The 15,982-nt window shown below is 47.0% G+C and overlaps 1 long non-coding RNA gene across 1 annotated transcript; it reads right to left on the bottom strand.

Moving 5' to 3' along the window:
- Positions 1-1,238: 1,238 nt before the first annotated feature.
- On the bottom strand, positions 1,239-15,979 carry LOC137525474 (uncharacterized). The gene is made up of 3 exons (XR_011022922.1): positions 15,879-15,979; positions 12,539-12,589; positions 1,239-1,347 (listed from the first exon to the last, which is right to left on the bottom strand). It is a non-coding gene; the product is annotated as an uncharacterized lncRNA (long non-coding RNA).
- Positions 15,980-15,982: the final 3 nt, after the last annotated feature.

Here is a 15,982-nt window from a genome sequence, read left to right as displayed (position 1 = left end):
TGTAGGCAGGGGTATATGTGCCCAGAGTAGGTAGCCAGGTCAGGTCAGGTGTCCCCCTCCCCAGCAGGAGGGGAGCAGCGCAGAGAAGAGGAAGAGCTGCTCTCCCTCCCTCGCTGTCTCCTCCAATGTCCGGGTGGCTGGCAGCGGCGGGCGGAACTTACCTCCGTCTCGTCGCAGCGCCGGATGGATCTGCCACTACTCTGGTCTGGTCCAGACCAGAGCAGCGGCTGCGCACCCGAACTTCCGGCCGGCGCTGGAGCGAGACGGAGGTGAGTTCCGCCCGCCGCTGCCAGCCACCCGGGCATTGGAGGGGACAGCGAGGGAGGGAGAGCACCTAAGGTGAGGGAAGGAGGGGGGAGATGGCCCCCCTTCCCCACCGTCCGCACAGCTCTCCCTCTTCTCTGCGCTGCTCCCCTCACCCGCCAAAAAAAAACAAAAAAAACCCCCGCAGCTCAGCCAGGCGGAGGGCGCCCTTGGGGACCAGGCGCCCCGGGGCACTTGTCCTACCCCGACCCCCCCTAGCTCCGCGCCTGCCTGGAGGGATGAGATGCCCATCTTGCCCACGTTTCGCCCATGGCTCAAGGTTTTTTGCAGGAGTTACATACTGCATAGCTTGCATCCAGGCTGGACACGTGGAATAAATTCCATATTGATGATGTAAACACCCCCCTATGGTGCTAAGAGGGTGTGGCAGCTCTCCGTCTGGTTGAGGGTTGCGTCATTTTTTGTTTTCATTGTGTAGCACAGTCTCTCTGTAATGCACTAATGTACGCCTAGCAGCTCCTCCCCAGCAAATTTTCTAATTCACAATCAATAAAAAACAAAATTTCTCCCATGCTAATTAGAACTGAATATTTCTCATTAATTAACAGTAATTGGATTTACTACTTTACACTTTTCGAAACCTTATTAGCACATGCACATTTCCAGTTCTCCCCCTACAAATGTCCTGCTCCTGTTGAACTGGAATGTGCATATTATGCAGATTTCTTGAGCAATATCTTTCAGGTAAAGATACACTTTTATCTACATCCATTCATGAAAGACAAGTGTAGTAACACATAGACTTACAAGATAAATATGATTCTTCTTGTGCTACCACTTTTCTTATGGTTGAGCAGTTGTATTTCCTCAGTGCTTTGTACACACTTATCTTATTTTCATTAGGCCATGACCTCACTGTATCACAGAGGGATGTCATTTTTTCCTGAGAGGTGGGTTTCTTTGTTAAGCTCTTGTGCTGCTTTGCTGTGAGGAGCTTCTGGTCCCGAAGATCATCCAACACGGGATCTACCATTAAAATCTTGTCTATGAGTTTATCTTCATATCTATTCAAAAAATGTTCATCTGCAGGAAAAAAAAAGATAATTACATCTAGTTTTTTTCACAGTCCAATAAACCTAAACAACTTTTCAACATTTTCGATTTCACAGTTTGCCCCCTACAGCTTAAAGGTGGCCACACATGATACAATAAAATGATCCAATTTTACAGCAGTTCGATAAAATAGATCAGATTTTCCCAAAAATTGAAAGCTTTTTTTTTTTCATTTGAGCAAGAAATCCGCTCAAATTTCTGTTTTTATTCAGTAAAAGTTTATCAGGGATGGTGGATTTTTCTAATCAATTTCTATGAAAATGGAATGGTGAGTGGAAGATCGTCAATTTATTAATATATACACTCAAGCAATTTTCTCAGAGTTCCCAATCATTTTTATCATAATTGAGGGAAAATTGAACACGTGTGTGTGGTATATTGGTCAAATTTTTGAAATATTACAATCAGTCAGAAAAATTGATTGCAATTCTTAAATTGAACTTATATGTTAAAAATTGTACAGTGTGTGGCCACCTTAAGACTTTCCATTATACTCACCAGCAAGATTGATACAATATGTAGCAAACAGCCTTATTCACCCGTCCAACCATCACCTACAAATTCCATTTGAAACTACGCCTGCTACTCTCTACATGGCATGGCAATCACCTTCTCTTCTGTAGGGATGGTGAAAGAATCTGCACAGGAGCATTTTTAGGTTCCTGGGAGATCCTGGGCACCAAGAGGAAACGATTGGGCGTGGTCATGCCGCAGAAAGTGGGTGTGGTCATAGGTGGGGCCAAATGTACATGAACATAGCAGTGGTGTAACTTAAATATATTCGATAGGCAGTATTTCAAATAAATAAGCCCCTCGAACCTTCGATTCTAGGTTCAACGAACCTCGAACGCGAACTTCTGCAAAAGTTCGGGTTTGCGCGAACTTTGCGAACCGCAATAGACTTCAATGGGGAGGTGAACTTTGAAAACTACAAACATTTATGCTGCCCACAAAAGAGATGGAAAAGATATTTCAAGGGGTCTAAAACCTGGAGGGGGCATGGCGGAGTGGGATAGACACCAAAAGTCCTGGGGGAAAAATCTGGATTTGACGGACAGCATTGTTTTAAGGGCAGAAATCACATTGAATGCTAAATTGGAGGCCTAAAGTGCTTTAAAACATCTTGCATGTGTATACATCAATCAGGTAGTGTAATTAGTGTACTGCTTCACACTGACAGATCAAACTCACTGTGTAACGCACTGCACACAGCTGTTTGTGTAGTGACGGCCATGCTGGACTGGTGCGCACCATGGCGAGAGTGCAGTCCTTGGCGGTTTTCAAGCCCATATGGTCGCCGCGCTGAGGTAGCTCAATGACATAACAACAGTGACTGTCCAGCTGATCGAATTTGGTCTGTCCACAATGAAGCAATGACCTTATTATCTTGGGTGTGCCCCCCTGACACACTCATATAGCGGGTGGTTATTGCTTCATTGTGATATGCAAGCCCCTTCACCGTGGCAAGGTAATGATCATGAAGGGGAATTGACACATGTACATGCCTTTTGTTTTGTTGTTGCAGCCGCAGTGCAGCCAGAAAAATTAGGCAGGCATTAACATGCACCAGAAAAATTATTATAGCGGCTGCTGCTAGCTGAATTCAGAAATCCACCTGGAGTCCTGGACCCTGTTGGTGGTGGAGGAGAAGGCAGTCAAGCAGCCTGCAGGCAGAGATGCTGTGTGGGGACTGGGGACTGACTTAGTCTTGGAGCAGGCAGTCACACGGCATGCAGGCAGAGATGCTGTGTGCGGAAAATGACTTAGTCTTCGGGCGGGCAGTAGACCGCTGGGATCCATGCCTCATTCATTTTGATAAAGGTGAGGTACTGAACACTTTTCTGAACACTCTTCTCAGTGACAATGCCTCCAGCTGCGCTGAAGGTCCTTTCTGACAGGACGCTTGAGGCAGGGCAAGACAGAAGTTGGATGGCAAATTGTGACAGCTTTGGCCACAGGTCAAGCCTGAGCACCCAGTAGTCCAGGAGTTCACCTCTGTTGTCTACGTCCGCAGTTAAGGCCAGGTAATCGGCTACTTGCTGGTCGAGGCATTGGTGGAGGGTGGATCCGGAAGGGCTAAGGCGAGGCGTTGGACTAAAGAATGTCTGCATGTCCAACATCACCATGAGATCGTTGGAGCATCCTGTCCTTGCCTGCGTGGACATGGGAGAAGGATTACTGGCAGTGGCACCTTTATTCCGTTGTGCTGTGACATCACCCTTAAACGCCCTGTAAAGCATACTTGCCAGCTTGTTGTGCAAGTGCTGCATCCTTTCTGCCTTCTGGTGATTTGGTAACATCTCTGCCACTTTGTGCTTATACCAAGGGTCTAGTAGCAATGCCACCCAGTACAGGTCATTCCCCTTGTGTTTTTTTATACGGGGGTCCCTCAGCAGGCTGGACAGCATGAAAGACGTCATCTGCACAAATTTGGATGCAGACATACTATCCTTCTCCTCTTGCTCTTCCTCAGTGATGTCAGGTAAGTTCTCCTCCTCCCCCCAGCCATGAACAATACCATGGGAAGGTGAGCAGCACAAACCCCCTGCGACGCCTGCTGCAGTTGTTCCTCCGCCTCCTAAAAAAAAACCCCATCTTCCTCATCTGACTCCTCTTCCCCACACAACTCTTCCTCCTCTTCCTCCTGCTTCCTCTGTGCTGCCGCAGGTGTTGAGGAAACATCTGGTTCTGCTGATAATGGATCCCACAACTCTTTCTCCTGTTCCTGTTCCTGTTCACGTTCCTCCACAGCTTGATCTACCACTCTACACACGGCACTCTCCAGAAAGAAAGCATATGGGATCACGTCGCTGATGTCGCCTTCTCTGCGACTCACCATGTTTGTCACCTCCTCAAACAGCCACATGAGCCTGCAGGCATTTTACATGAGTTTCCAGTACTTTGGCCAGAACAACCCCATCTCCCCAGAGCATGTCCTTTTACTGTAGTTGTAGAGATACTGGTTGACGGCTTTCTCCTGTTGTAGAAGGCGGTTAAACATCAGGAGCGTTGAATTCCAGCAAGTCGGGCTATCGCAAATCAAGCGCCTCACCGGCAAGTTGTTTCTCTGCTGAATATCGGCCAAGTGTTCCATGGCCGTGTAGGACCACATGAAATGCCCACACACCTTCCTGGACTACTTCAGAACCCCCTGTAAGCCTGGGTACTTACACACAAATCTCTGTATTATTAGATTCAGCACATGTGCCATGCAGGGTACATGTGCCAACTTTCCCAAATTCAAAGCTGAAATCTCCAGTTGGTGCGGGGTTGGCCACTGATCCACCTGTTTGTTCAGAGCAGCCAGGAGAGCTGCTCCAGTGTGACTCTCCGCTTTGAGGCAAGACATGTCTAAGATGGCGTGACACCATTGTACCTGGCATGCAGCATAGGCCCTGGGGAGCTGGGGCTGTGTAGCTGGAGAGGAGATTGCAGCACCAGTTGAGTAGCACTGCCACTCAGCTGAGGAGGAGGACGATGACAGCGAAGAAGATGTAGCAGGAGGAGTAGGAGGAGAAGGACAGGAGGTGGCAGCAGGCCTGCCTGCAAGCCGTGGAGATGTCACAACTAGGTCCGCTGCACAGGCTTGTAATCCCTGCTTGCCAGTGGTCACCAGGTTGACCCAATGGGCTGTGTAAGTAATGTACCTGCCCTGACCGTGCTTTGCAGACCAGGCATCCATAGTTAGATGGACCCTTGACCCAATGCTGTGTGCCAGAGATGACACCACTTGCCTTTCAACTTCATGGTACAGTTTGGGTATCGCCTTTTTTGAGAAATAATTGCGGCCTGGTATCTTCCACTGCGGTGTCCCAATCCCCACAAATTTTCGGAAGGCCTCAGAGTCCACCAGCTGGTATGGTAACAGCTTGCGAGCTAACAGACATCTGTCAGATGCTGGGCAAGAGGGTGACTGGCAGACATTGGCTACTTCTGCCCAAAGATTTCCCTCACAGACACCTGGCTGCTGCTGTGGGCAGAGGAGCAGGAACCGCTCAAGGTGAGAGGCGGAGTGGAGGAGGTTGTCTGTTAAGGTGCAAGGGAGAAAGCAGCTGAAGATAATGCACCTGAAGGAGGAAGAGGAGGAGGGTGGCTTTGCTTTTGTGTGCTGTGTTTCCTCAGGTGGTCTTCCCATTGCAGTTTGTGCTTTCTCGTCATGTGCCTTCGTAAGGCGGTTGTCCCTACGTGGGTGTTGGCCTTTCCATGGCTCAATTTTTGGTGACAGAGAGTACAGATGGCATTTCTCTCATCTGAGGAAGAAACACAAAAAAATGTCCACACCGCTGAGCCATGGGGTGATGCCACTATGGTGACATCAGCAGCTGACATGGAAGGGAATGGTGGCTGGCTGTCCATAGGTGGCGATACATGGCACCGGACACTGCCACGAGCTGTTTCTGACGACGAGCTCCCCCTGCTTCTTACAGCAACTCGTCTCCTCCTACTCCTCTCTGACTCCCCCTCTGAACTGTCCCCCTGGTCATCATGCCTATTAGAATCCCACGCGACATCCATGCCAGTATAATCATCGTCATCATCATAATCGTCCTCCACAGCTTTGCTTGTATCAGACACCTCATAAACTGCACCAACAGCAGGTACTTCATCATCCTCCTCCTCACACCTTACGTCCATAGTGCTGCCTAACTCAGACATATGAGGTGGTGTAACTTGCTTAACGCCTTCATCTTGTTGTAACAATAATGGCTGTGAATCAGTTAATTCCCCACCAAATAACTCCTGCGAAGTGTCAAATGCAGCAGATGTGGTGCTTGTAGTAGCGCTGGTGGCTGCGGAAGATGAGGTGTTCTGTGTTAAATAGTCAAGCACGTCCTGACAATCTCGGGAGTTGATGGCACGTGCCTTCTTCTGAGCGCACACAAAGGAAATCCCGCTGCACCAGTGAGTAAGGTGAAAAATTGAAAAATCTTTATTCCAAATCCAGCATCTCAGCATACAGGTAAAAAGGCTCACGCGTATCGGAGCAAGAATGGCTCCTTAATCATAGCTCACATACAAATGAATCACATAGTATATATAGAGACAAATGGACACTCCCTATGGGTGTGTCTCTGAATCTTAAAGGTACATACTCTCAATAAAACTGTGAAGCATTAACATCAATAACATATACAAATTACTGTTAAAAATGCACATATACATAGTAAAAACATACACCAAGTAGAAACAGTCTGCATATCATGAATAATAATGACACAATCCTAATGTAAATCATTGTAGACTATCGTTTTAAGCAACACTGCCTATAGAAAAAGCCTGTATTACCATAGAACAAATACTGTCATCTAGGACAGGGGTCCCCAACCACCGGGCCGCGGCCCAATACCGGGCCGCAGGACACGTTGTGTTGGGCCGCGGTCCCCTGCCTCACTGTAGTGCAGCCGCGGTTCACTGGCAGCTGCGGCTGTAACTTACAAAAATGTATCGATCGTACCCGGAAGCCTTCAGCCAGTAGACAGAGGCTGGTCCCCAGGTGGCTGAGCCAATACAAATCACTTCCTCTGTCCCACCCTCCCTTCCTACCACCAGCCAATCAGTGAGGCTCTGGCACAAAGAAAGGGAGAGAGGCAGCCAATGAAACATGCCCACACAAAACCCGGCTAGTTCAAGCAACCTGGAAGAGTGAGGCAGCCTAGTCCAGGAGGAGGACGGCACAGTGAAGAGTCAGCTACTATTATTCCCTCAGTCCTGACTCTGCAGTAGCGAGGTAATTTTAGCTTTCTTTCCATGACTGGAATAGAAGGGGAGAGGAACTGCCATGCTTGAGCTGGGAGGAGACACAGGCAGTAGGAGAAGGGATTTGTTTAGCTCTGCACTTTTTCACCTACGGTTCAGAAGCACACAGAGCAGACAAACAGCACACGCTGCCTCAGTGACAGCCTGTCACTCAGCATGCAACCATCTGCTCTGGTTGCTTCTGAAGTGTAGGTAAAGAAGTGCAGAGCTCTGACTGACAAACCCCCTCTCCTATTCCTGTGTCTCCCCCCAGCTGGCAGCAGGATTTGGTTAGCAGTGCTGCTTATCCCATTCTATAAGCTGGGGTCTGTGTCTCCCCACCCCCCTGTACTGCCACTGACCTGCTTATGTACTGTCTCCTCCAGTTAGTTCAGTGCTCCCACTTCTACAATAACAGAAGCACATTGCTGGCAGCCTTGACTTGAGCACCATGTATTTTAGAATCAGAGAGATTTTATACTTACCTGGGGCTTCCTCCAGCCCCATAAGCACCACTGCCTCCCTTGCTGTCCTCCCGTGTGGCTCTGTTCAGCCACAGTCAACCCCGGTAATCTGGCTCGGTTGCAAGTTGGGCTCTTCTGTGCATACGCACCTATGTATGGGGCTGGAGGAAGCCCCAGGTAAGTATAAAATCTTTCTGATTTATGCTCTTGGATACATTTTCATCTGTATACACACTAGTAACTGATGTCACCCGTCTGGGATCAGGATTTGATCCCCTTGGTCGACTTCTCTGGGCCAGGCTGCATACACGTTTTAGTTGAGTAGCGGATTATGCGCTGTGTTGCTATGGAGGGGGGGCGCGGAGGGACGTCGAGCAGCGTGCTCGATTTCTCTCCATCCCGGTCTGCCGGGCCTTGGAGAAAATGTCTTGCATCAAAGCGGTCCTCGGGTCCGAAAAGGTTGGGGACCCCTGATCTAGGATACATAATGAAAAAACCTCAATAAAACATACTGACGTCTGATTTGGCATTTAAACCCAAAGGAACACGTGTACCCAGTTTTCAAATCCAGAAAGCCTCCCTTCTCAGGAGTAACTTGGAGATATCTCCACCCCTGGATGGACGCATAATGCGCTCTATCCCACAGAATTTAAAGCTAGACATGTCTCCTTTTTGTGTGTATAGAAAATGCCTAGACACACTCGACACATGGGTAACATATGACATATTCTTTAGACATCGATGGGCCCCATTAAAATGTTCAGATATTCTTTGTCGCAATGGTCGTGTTGTACAACCAACATATTGGATATTACAACCGACACATGTGATCAAATAAACAACATTCTCAGTACCACAATTAATGTATTGCCTAATATCATGATTAGTATGTTCAGACAGAGAGACAAACACACGAGTCTGTGTATGTACCCTACAATAACGACAAGTGTTATAACCACACTTGTAAGATCCTTTGTGGGTGAGCCAGACTGGCGTTTGTCTCTCCCTACTGCTGAACAGACTAGGTGATAGTCTAATGCCCAGTGTAAGGGGACGTCTAGAAGAAAAACCACAACCATCCACGAGGATGCGTTGGAGTTTGGGGTCCACACAGAGAATAGGCAGATATTTCCTAATGACCTTCACTATTTCCTCATATTCTAAGCTATATGAGGTCACAAAATTCACATTTCTGTGATGTTGTCTCCTACTCTGTGCGGAGCTAGAAGAAAGAAGATTCTGTCTGTCCTTATGTAGAACTCGAGTTCTGGCTTTATTGATCAAATTTGGGTGATAACCACGTTCTACAAGTCTGGAATGAACAAGATCCAATTATTCTTGTAGAGCTGTGGGATCTGAGCAATTTCCGGCTGCTCTATGCATCTCGCCATACGGGATAGATCCTGAAAGGTATCCACTACCGGTGTTCTAGCTTGTACAGTGGATACCTTTCAGGATCTTGTAGAAAAAGAATTGATGCAGATTAAAAAGGTGCCTAGGGCAGTGTCAGACCTTACCGCACAAGAACGGGAAGCTTTATGTTCCCTCCAGGAAAATAAATCTATTATTATAAGGAATGGAGACAAGGGGGGTTCTATTGTTGTTCTTGATTCGGAGGCCTATAAGACAGAGGCCCTGTGCCAACTCAAAGACACCAGTACTTACCAGGTTTTGTCTAAGGACCCTACCCCACGTTTCCAATTAGAACTCAAACAACTAATCCAATATGGAGTTTCTTTGGGAGTTTTTACGGAACGTGAGGCCAAATATCTGGTGGTTGAGGCGCCCATTGTGCCGATCTGCCTAAAGTACATAAACCAGACGTTCCCCTGAAGGGTCGCCCAATTGTGGCAGGCATTGGCTCTTTGGGGGAGCGTCTGGGTCAATGGGTGGATGGGTGTCTTCAGCCACTGGTACGACGCCTACCAGGCTTTTTGCGGGATACAACACACCTTTTGTCTAGTGTTCAACATATTCAATGGGACCTCAAATTTATATGGGTCACCATGGATGTTGCATCATTGTATTCTTCTATCTCGCACCATCTTGCATTGCAGGCCCTTGAATTTCATATGACAAAATATGGGTCTTTTAAAATTGAGACCAAGGACCTCCTCCTTAGGGCAGTCGATTATCTACTCAGCCATAATTATTTTATGTTTGACAGGGTCTACTACCTCCAGAGATGCGGAGCCACTATGGGAGCTAAGTTTTCCCCATCCCTGGCGAATTTATACATGGGATGGTGGGAGGAGCTCCGCATCTTTGGGGGTGGAAACCCCTTTTCAGATTTTCTTTTTTGGTATGCTAGATATATCGATGATTTGCTGCTTATTTGGAGGGGCCCCCGGATTTGTTGTCTGATTTTCTGGCATACTGCAATCAGAACACTCTTAACCTCTCTTTTACCATATCTCAAAATCCCATGGTAATAGACTATCTTGATCTCACTTTAAGGGGGGATGGAGTCACAGGTGTGATCTTGACTAAAACTTTTAGAAAGACATGTGCAGGCAACTCTCTATTATTAGCTTCAAGTTGTCATCCCAGGCACACCCTGAGATCTATCCCGTATGGCGAGATGCATAGAGCAGCCAGAAATTGCTCAGATCCCACAGCTCTACAAGAAGAATTGGATCTTGTTCATTCCAGACTTGTAGAACGTGGTTATCACCCAAATTTGATTAATAAAGCCAGAACTCGAGTTCTACATAAGGACAGACGAAATCTTCTTTCTTCTAGCTCCGCACAGAGTAGGAGGCAACGTCACAAAAATGTGAATTTTGTGACCTCATATAGCTTAGAATATGAGGAAATAGTGAAGGTCATTAAGAAATATCTGCCTATTCTCTGTGCGGACCCCAAACTCTAACGCATCCTCGCGGATGGTTGTGGTTTTTCTTCTAGACGTCCCCCCACACTGGGCATTAGACTATCACCTAGTCTGTTCAGCAGTAGGGGGAGACAAACGCCAGTCTGGCTCACCAACAAAGGATCTTACAAGTGTGGTTATAACACTTGTCGTTATTGTAGGGTACATACCCAGACTCGTGTGTTTGTCTCTCTGTCTGAACATACTAATCATGATATTAGGCAATACATTAATTGTGGTACTGAGAATGTTGTTTATTTGATCACATGTGTCGGTTGTAATATCCAATATGTTGGTTGTACAACACGACCATTGCGACAAAGAATTTCTGAACACTTTAATGGGGCCAATCGATGTCTAAAGAATATGTCATATGCTACCCATGTGTCGAGTGTGTCTAGGCATTTTCTATACACACATAAAGGAGACATGTCTAGCTTTAGATTCTGTGGGATAGAGCGCATTATGCGCCCATCCAGGGGTGGAGATATCTCCAAGTTACTCCTGAGAAGGGAGGCTTTCTGGATTTGAAAACTGGGTACACGTGTTCCTTTGGGTTTAAATGCCAAATCAGACGTCAGTATGTTTTATTGAGGGTTTTTTATTATGTATCCTAGATGACAGTATTTGTTCTATGGTAATACAGGCTTTTTCTATAGGCAGTGTTGCTTTAAACGATAGTCTACAATGATATACATCAGGATCAGATTTACATCACTAAACATGAACAGATATGCAGTGACCGGTATTACAAATGTGCAGCTGTCACGCACACAGGTGCAGTGAAAGACATGCAGTGACTGGTATATACCACTGCGTGCTGTCACGCAGGTGCAGTGAACAGATATGCAGTGACTGTTATTACAAATGTGCAGCTGTCACGCACACAGGTGCAGTGAAAGACATGCAGTGACTGGTATATACCACTGCGTGCTGTCACGCAGGTGCAGTGAACAGTTATGCAGTGACTGGTATTACAAATGTACAGCTGTCACACACACAGGTAACGTGAACAGATATGCAGTGACTGGTATTTAATATAACACTGCATGCTGTCACGCAGGTGCACTAAACAGGTATACAGTGACTGGTATCAATACAATGTGCAGCTGTCACACACACAGGTACTTTGAACAGTTATGCAGTGACTGGTATTACAAATGTGCAGCTGTCACACACACAGGTGCAGTGAACAGTTATGCAGTGACTGGTATTACAAATGTGCAGCTGTCACACACACAGGTACCGTTAACAGGTATGCAGTGACTGGTATATAATATAATACTGCATGGTGCCACGCAGGTGCACCGAGCAGGTATGCAGTGACTGGTATCAATACAATGTACAGCTGTCACACACACAGGTACTGTGAACAGTTAAGCAGTGACTGGTATTACAAATGTGCAGCTGTCACACACACAGGTGCAGTGAACAGTTAAGCAGTGACTGGTATTACAAATGTGCAGCTGTCACACACACAGGTACCATGAACAGTTATGCAGTGACTGGTATTTCAATTGTGCAGCTGTCACACACACAGGTGCAGTGAACAGTTATGCAGTGACTGGTATATAATATAACACTGCATGCTGTCACGCAGGTGCACTGAACAGGTATGCAGTGACTGGTATCAATACAACGTGCAGCTGTCACACACAGGTACCGTAAACAGGTATTTTCCCTTGCTAGTGTTTCCAGCCAGTGCGCTTTCTTGCTAGTGTGCCCAGCCAAGAATAATGCTCTCCCACTAGTGTCCCCAAAAATAGTACTTCCCTGCTAGTTTTCCCAGCCAATTACCTCCCTCATTCGTGTGCTCAGTAATAGTTCTTCCCCATAAGTAGTATTAGTGCTTTCTCAATAGTGTCACCAGCAATATAAATACTAAATAATAATGATTGTGCCCCCCACTAGTAAGCCCAGTAATAGTGCTCCCCCACTAGCGTGCCCAGTGATTTGTTCCCTTGCTAGTATCCTCCGCTAGTGTGATTCCATGCTAGTGTGCACAGTAGTGCTCATCCACTAATGTGCCCATTAGAATAAAAAAAATAGAAGAATGCAAGTACTATTCAGTTTGTTAGGTCCCCCTCACCTTTAGCTGGTTTCTTACGCCATCTTTTTTTTGTATACAGAGAAATGGAACCTAAACAAGAAAAGAATAAAGTTATCTGCAATAATTGAGACAGAAAAAAAACCCCAAAACACATATAATCCCTCCCTATTTGCCCATTACTACCGTATTGGAATTAACCAGGCAAGGACATAACTATCAGGGACTGAAGGTGGCAGGGGTTGATAGTTGATACATATATCAGACATTACGCTCATATATTTATAATGGTGCTTGGCTGGGACCTGGAAATTTAGTTTACAATACCCAAATGTTTACTATATCAAGTTTACGATAACTGAAATAGTCCATAACGGTGCCAGGAAATTTGGGCTCACCATGCACCGCCATAGGCCATAATGTGAATTACGGCTATAGCAGCACTCCAACAGTAATTTGGGTTCCGTCAAAAGCCAGAGCCCAAATTACTTTAAAAACAATGTAATGTGGCCATTGGCCACCACAAATGGCTGGCAGCCGAATAAAGATTTTCCCCGAGTCCATGGTGACCTCTAGAGGGAATAGTAATTAATGCCGCCAGGACTTTTGCAAGAGCAGGGTGAGCCGTTTTTTGGCTTCACTCTGAGCCCAAATTTCCTAGTGCTGTTTTTGTATAACTTGCATGCATGCTCCCAGGCAGCAGAAGTGGTGTCAAGGGGGACACAGGAAGCCTCAGTAGGATCCAGAGACTACTCTCTTCTTAGGTAAGTATCTGTTTTTTTGTTAGGCTCCGCCATGGGTGTTCCTTAACTACTTCTGTACCTTGGCAATTGAAATCTACACCCTGTTTGGGACCTGTTATCCCTGCTAGGGCGTAGATTTCACTTACCGCAAGCTACCGCTGATCTTGCAGCTATCCCGCCACTGCAGCCCACTCACTCTGCTGTCAGTATGACAGCAGAGCTACATGAGCCTTTCATAAGCCAATTTCATTGGCTCCTGACCCTGTGATCACTGTGATTGGCTGTGATTGGTTCACAGTGATCACAGGGTCAGGAGCCAATTAAATATTTTCCTGACCAGCTCATGAAGCTCTGCTGTCACACTGACAGCAGAGCGAGCAGGCTTCAGCAACTGGAGAGCGGCACGAATGGTGAGAGAGACAAGTCCGCGAGGCGAGACGCCAGTGAGCGCCGCTTTCTGACCAAAACAGTCTATGGTCCTTAAAGAGAACCTGAGGCAGATGGGACACAGAGCCATGTCCTCTGCCTAATGACATGGCTCTGTGTCTCCCAACCACCACTCTCTGCCCCCCGGCTGACACGCTTTAGCCTCCCAAGTTTAGTGACAACATTTGTCGCTAACTTGGAGGTAAACAGAGGGGAGAGGAATTCCCTGTTTAAAACGCCCACTAGGAGCGTTCCTGTACTCCTTGTGCTCTCTCTCACTGGCCACACCCCCTGCCACTCCCCCCGCCTCCCTGCACGCTATGATAGACAACATAGTCTCTCAGTGCAGAGTTGTGACCCAGAGGTCATGAAAGTGAAAGTGGGCTATAGCGGCCCATGGAAGTGGCGTTTTTTGTGACTACCTGATCTGCTCAGCCCCACGGATCAGGTAGCCTAATTTTTTTCCCATTTTTTGAGCCCACTTCAGGCTCACTTTAAGGGGCCAAAGACTGCTGGTCTGCAGCAGTTAACAAAATAGAACAAAAATTATCATATTTGGCCATGCATTTATGGAAAAATTACTGTTACTCGCATTGTAAGATAAAATTAACAAAACACAAACCACTATCTGATTAACATTGGGTACACGGTGGATTGTGTTTTGCAATGCAGAAAAACGAATGCAAACTTGGCAAGTGTGAGCCCTCCAAAAAATCGTTCAAGGTCTGGGATTTACAGCTACTTCCTGGTAAGAAATCACTGCACTAAATGTGACCATACATCTCTCGACCTGGTGCCTGATTAACTATCCAATTCGATAATTATTATCAAATTAGATGAGAATTGCTGCCACCAAGAGCATGCCCGATCAATGTTCCGACCAATTTCTGGACAAAATTGGTTGCATGTATCAATCAGTCATGCTGCAAGATGTTAGGCTGTCGTGGTCGATTGGGTGCACAGCCGTAACAGTGAGGGATATCGGGATAAGTGATAAATGCACCGAAATCCACATCCCTGTCACCCCCTTATATGCCTCCTGGTGCCCGGTTCAGTATACTTAACCTCCTTGCCAGTTATCCCGAGCTCAGCTCGGGGTAACCTGCGCAGGAGGATTTCTCAGGCCCCGCTGGGCCGATTTGCATAATTTGTTTTTCCTGCACGCAGCTAGCACTTTGCTAGCTGCGTGTAGTACGCGATCGCCGCTGCTCGCCGCCGATTCGCCGCTACCCGCCGCGCCGAGCCCCCCCCCCCGCCCCAGACCCCAGTGCAGCCTGGCCAATCAGTGCCAGGCAGCGCTGAGGGGCGGATCGGGGTTCCCTGTGACGTCTCCACGTCGATGATGTCGGTGACGTCATCCCGCCCCGTCGCCATGGCGACCGGGGAAGCCCTGCAGGAAATCCGATTCTCAACGGGATTTCCTGCATACTCTGATCGCCGAAGGCGATCGGAGTGGGTGGGGGGATGCCGCCGCTCAGCGGCTATCATGTAGCGAGCCCTGGGCTCGCTACATGATTTAGAAAAAAATTTTTTTAAAAAAGTGCGGCGCTGCCTCCTTGCTGGATTTTTTAGACCGGCAAGGAGGTTAACCCGTCCGTGTCCACCGTTGGCTTTGGACATGGTCACATACACGTGCCCGACGTGGTTGCTGGAGTAATGTGGGCGTGTGTGTAATGTCACACAGGCGCCCATATATATGACGTCAACAACGTAGGGCATTTGTATGGAGATTGCGGACGGAGCCCAGAGCCAGTGGTGGACACGGACAGGTAAAGTATACTAAAGTATAGTGCACGGGGCACCAGGGAGGGGGGCACATTTTACATTAGGGGGACAGCGAGGGGCGGCGAGGTGGAGTTACAACATCACAAGACTGATTCCCAAGAGATTTCTTGCTGAAATCGATCATGAATAGTCCTGCGGTATATGGGAAGCAGACAGATCTCTCTAATCAGATTCAATCAGAGAGAGATCTGTATCATGGTCGATCTGCCCATCATCGCTAGATGTATGGACACCTTAATAACAACTATATCATATCACAGGTTAAGTTTATATTCTATGAGATCACCCTATCTCTATGCAAAGTTATAACAACACAAGGTTCAGTACAGGAAAATTAGACAGCTAATGGAAAACATGATGCACAATATACTACAGAGATGTACAGTTTTGTGTTAATGTACACAATAACAAGTGATAATAGATGATACCTATGATTCTGTATCCACCCATCTGTCTGGTATTCCGTTCAAAGTAGGCTTTATCCAGTTCTTCTGTGACTTCAGGATGGTAACATTTTAGGACTTGCCAGATT

The sequence above is a fragment of the Hyperolius riggenbachi genome, chromosome 7 (genome assembly GCF_040937935.1).
Source record: "Hyperolius riggenbachi isolate aHypRig1 chromosome 7, aHypRig1.pri, whole genome shotgun sequence".
NCBI classification, from domain to species: domain Eukaryota; kingdom Metazoa; phylum Chordata; class Amphibia; order Anura; family Hyperoliidae; genus Hyperolius; species Hyperolius riggenbachi.
Note: the sequence above shows the minus strand (reverse complement) of the source record. Positions and strands in the feature narration are given on the sequence as shown.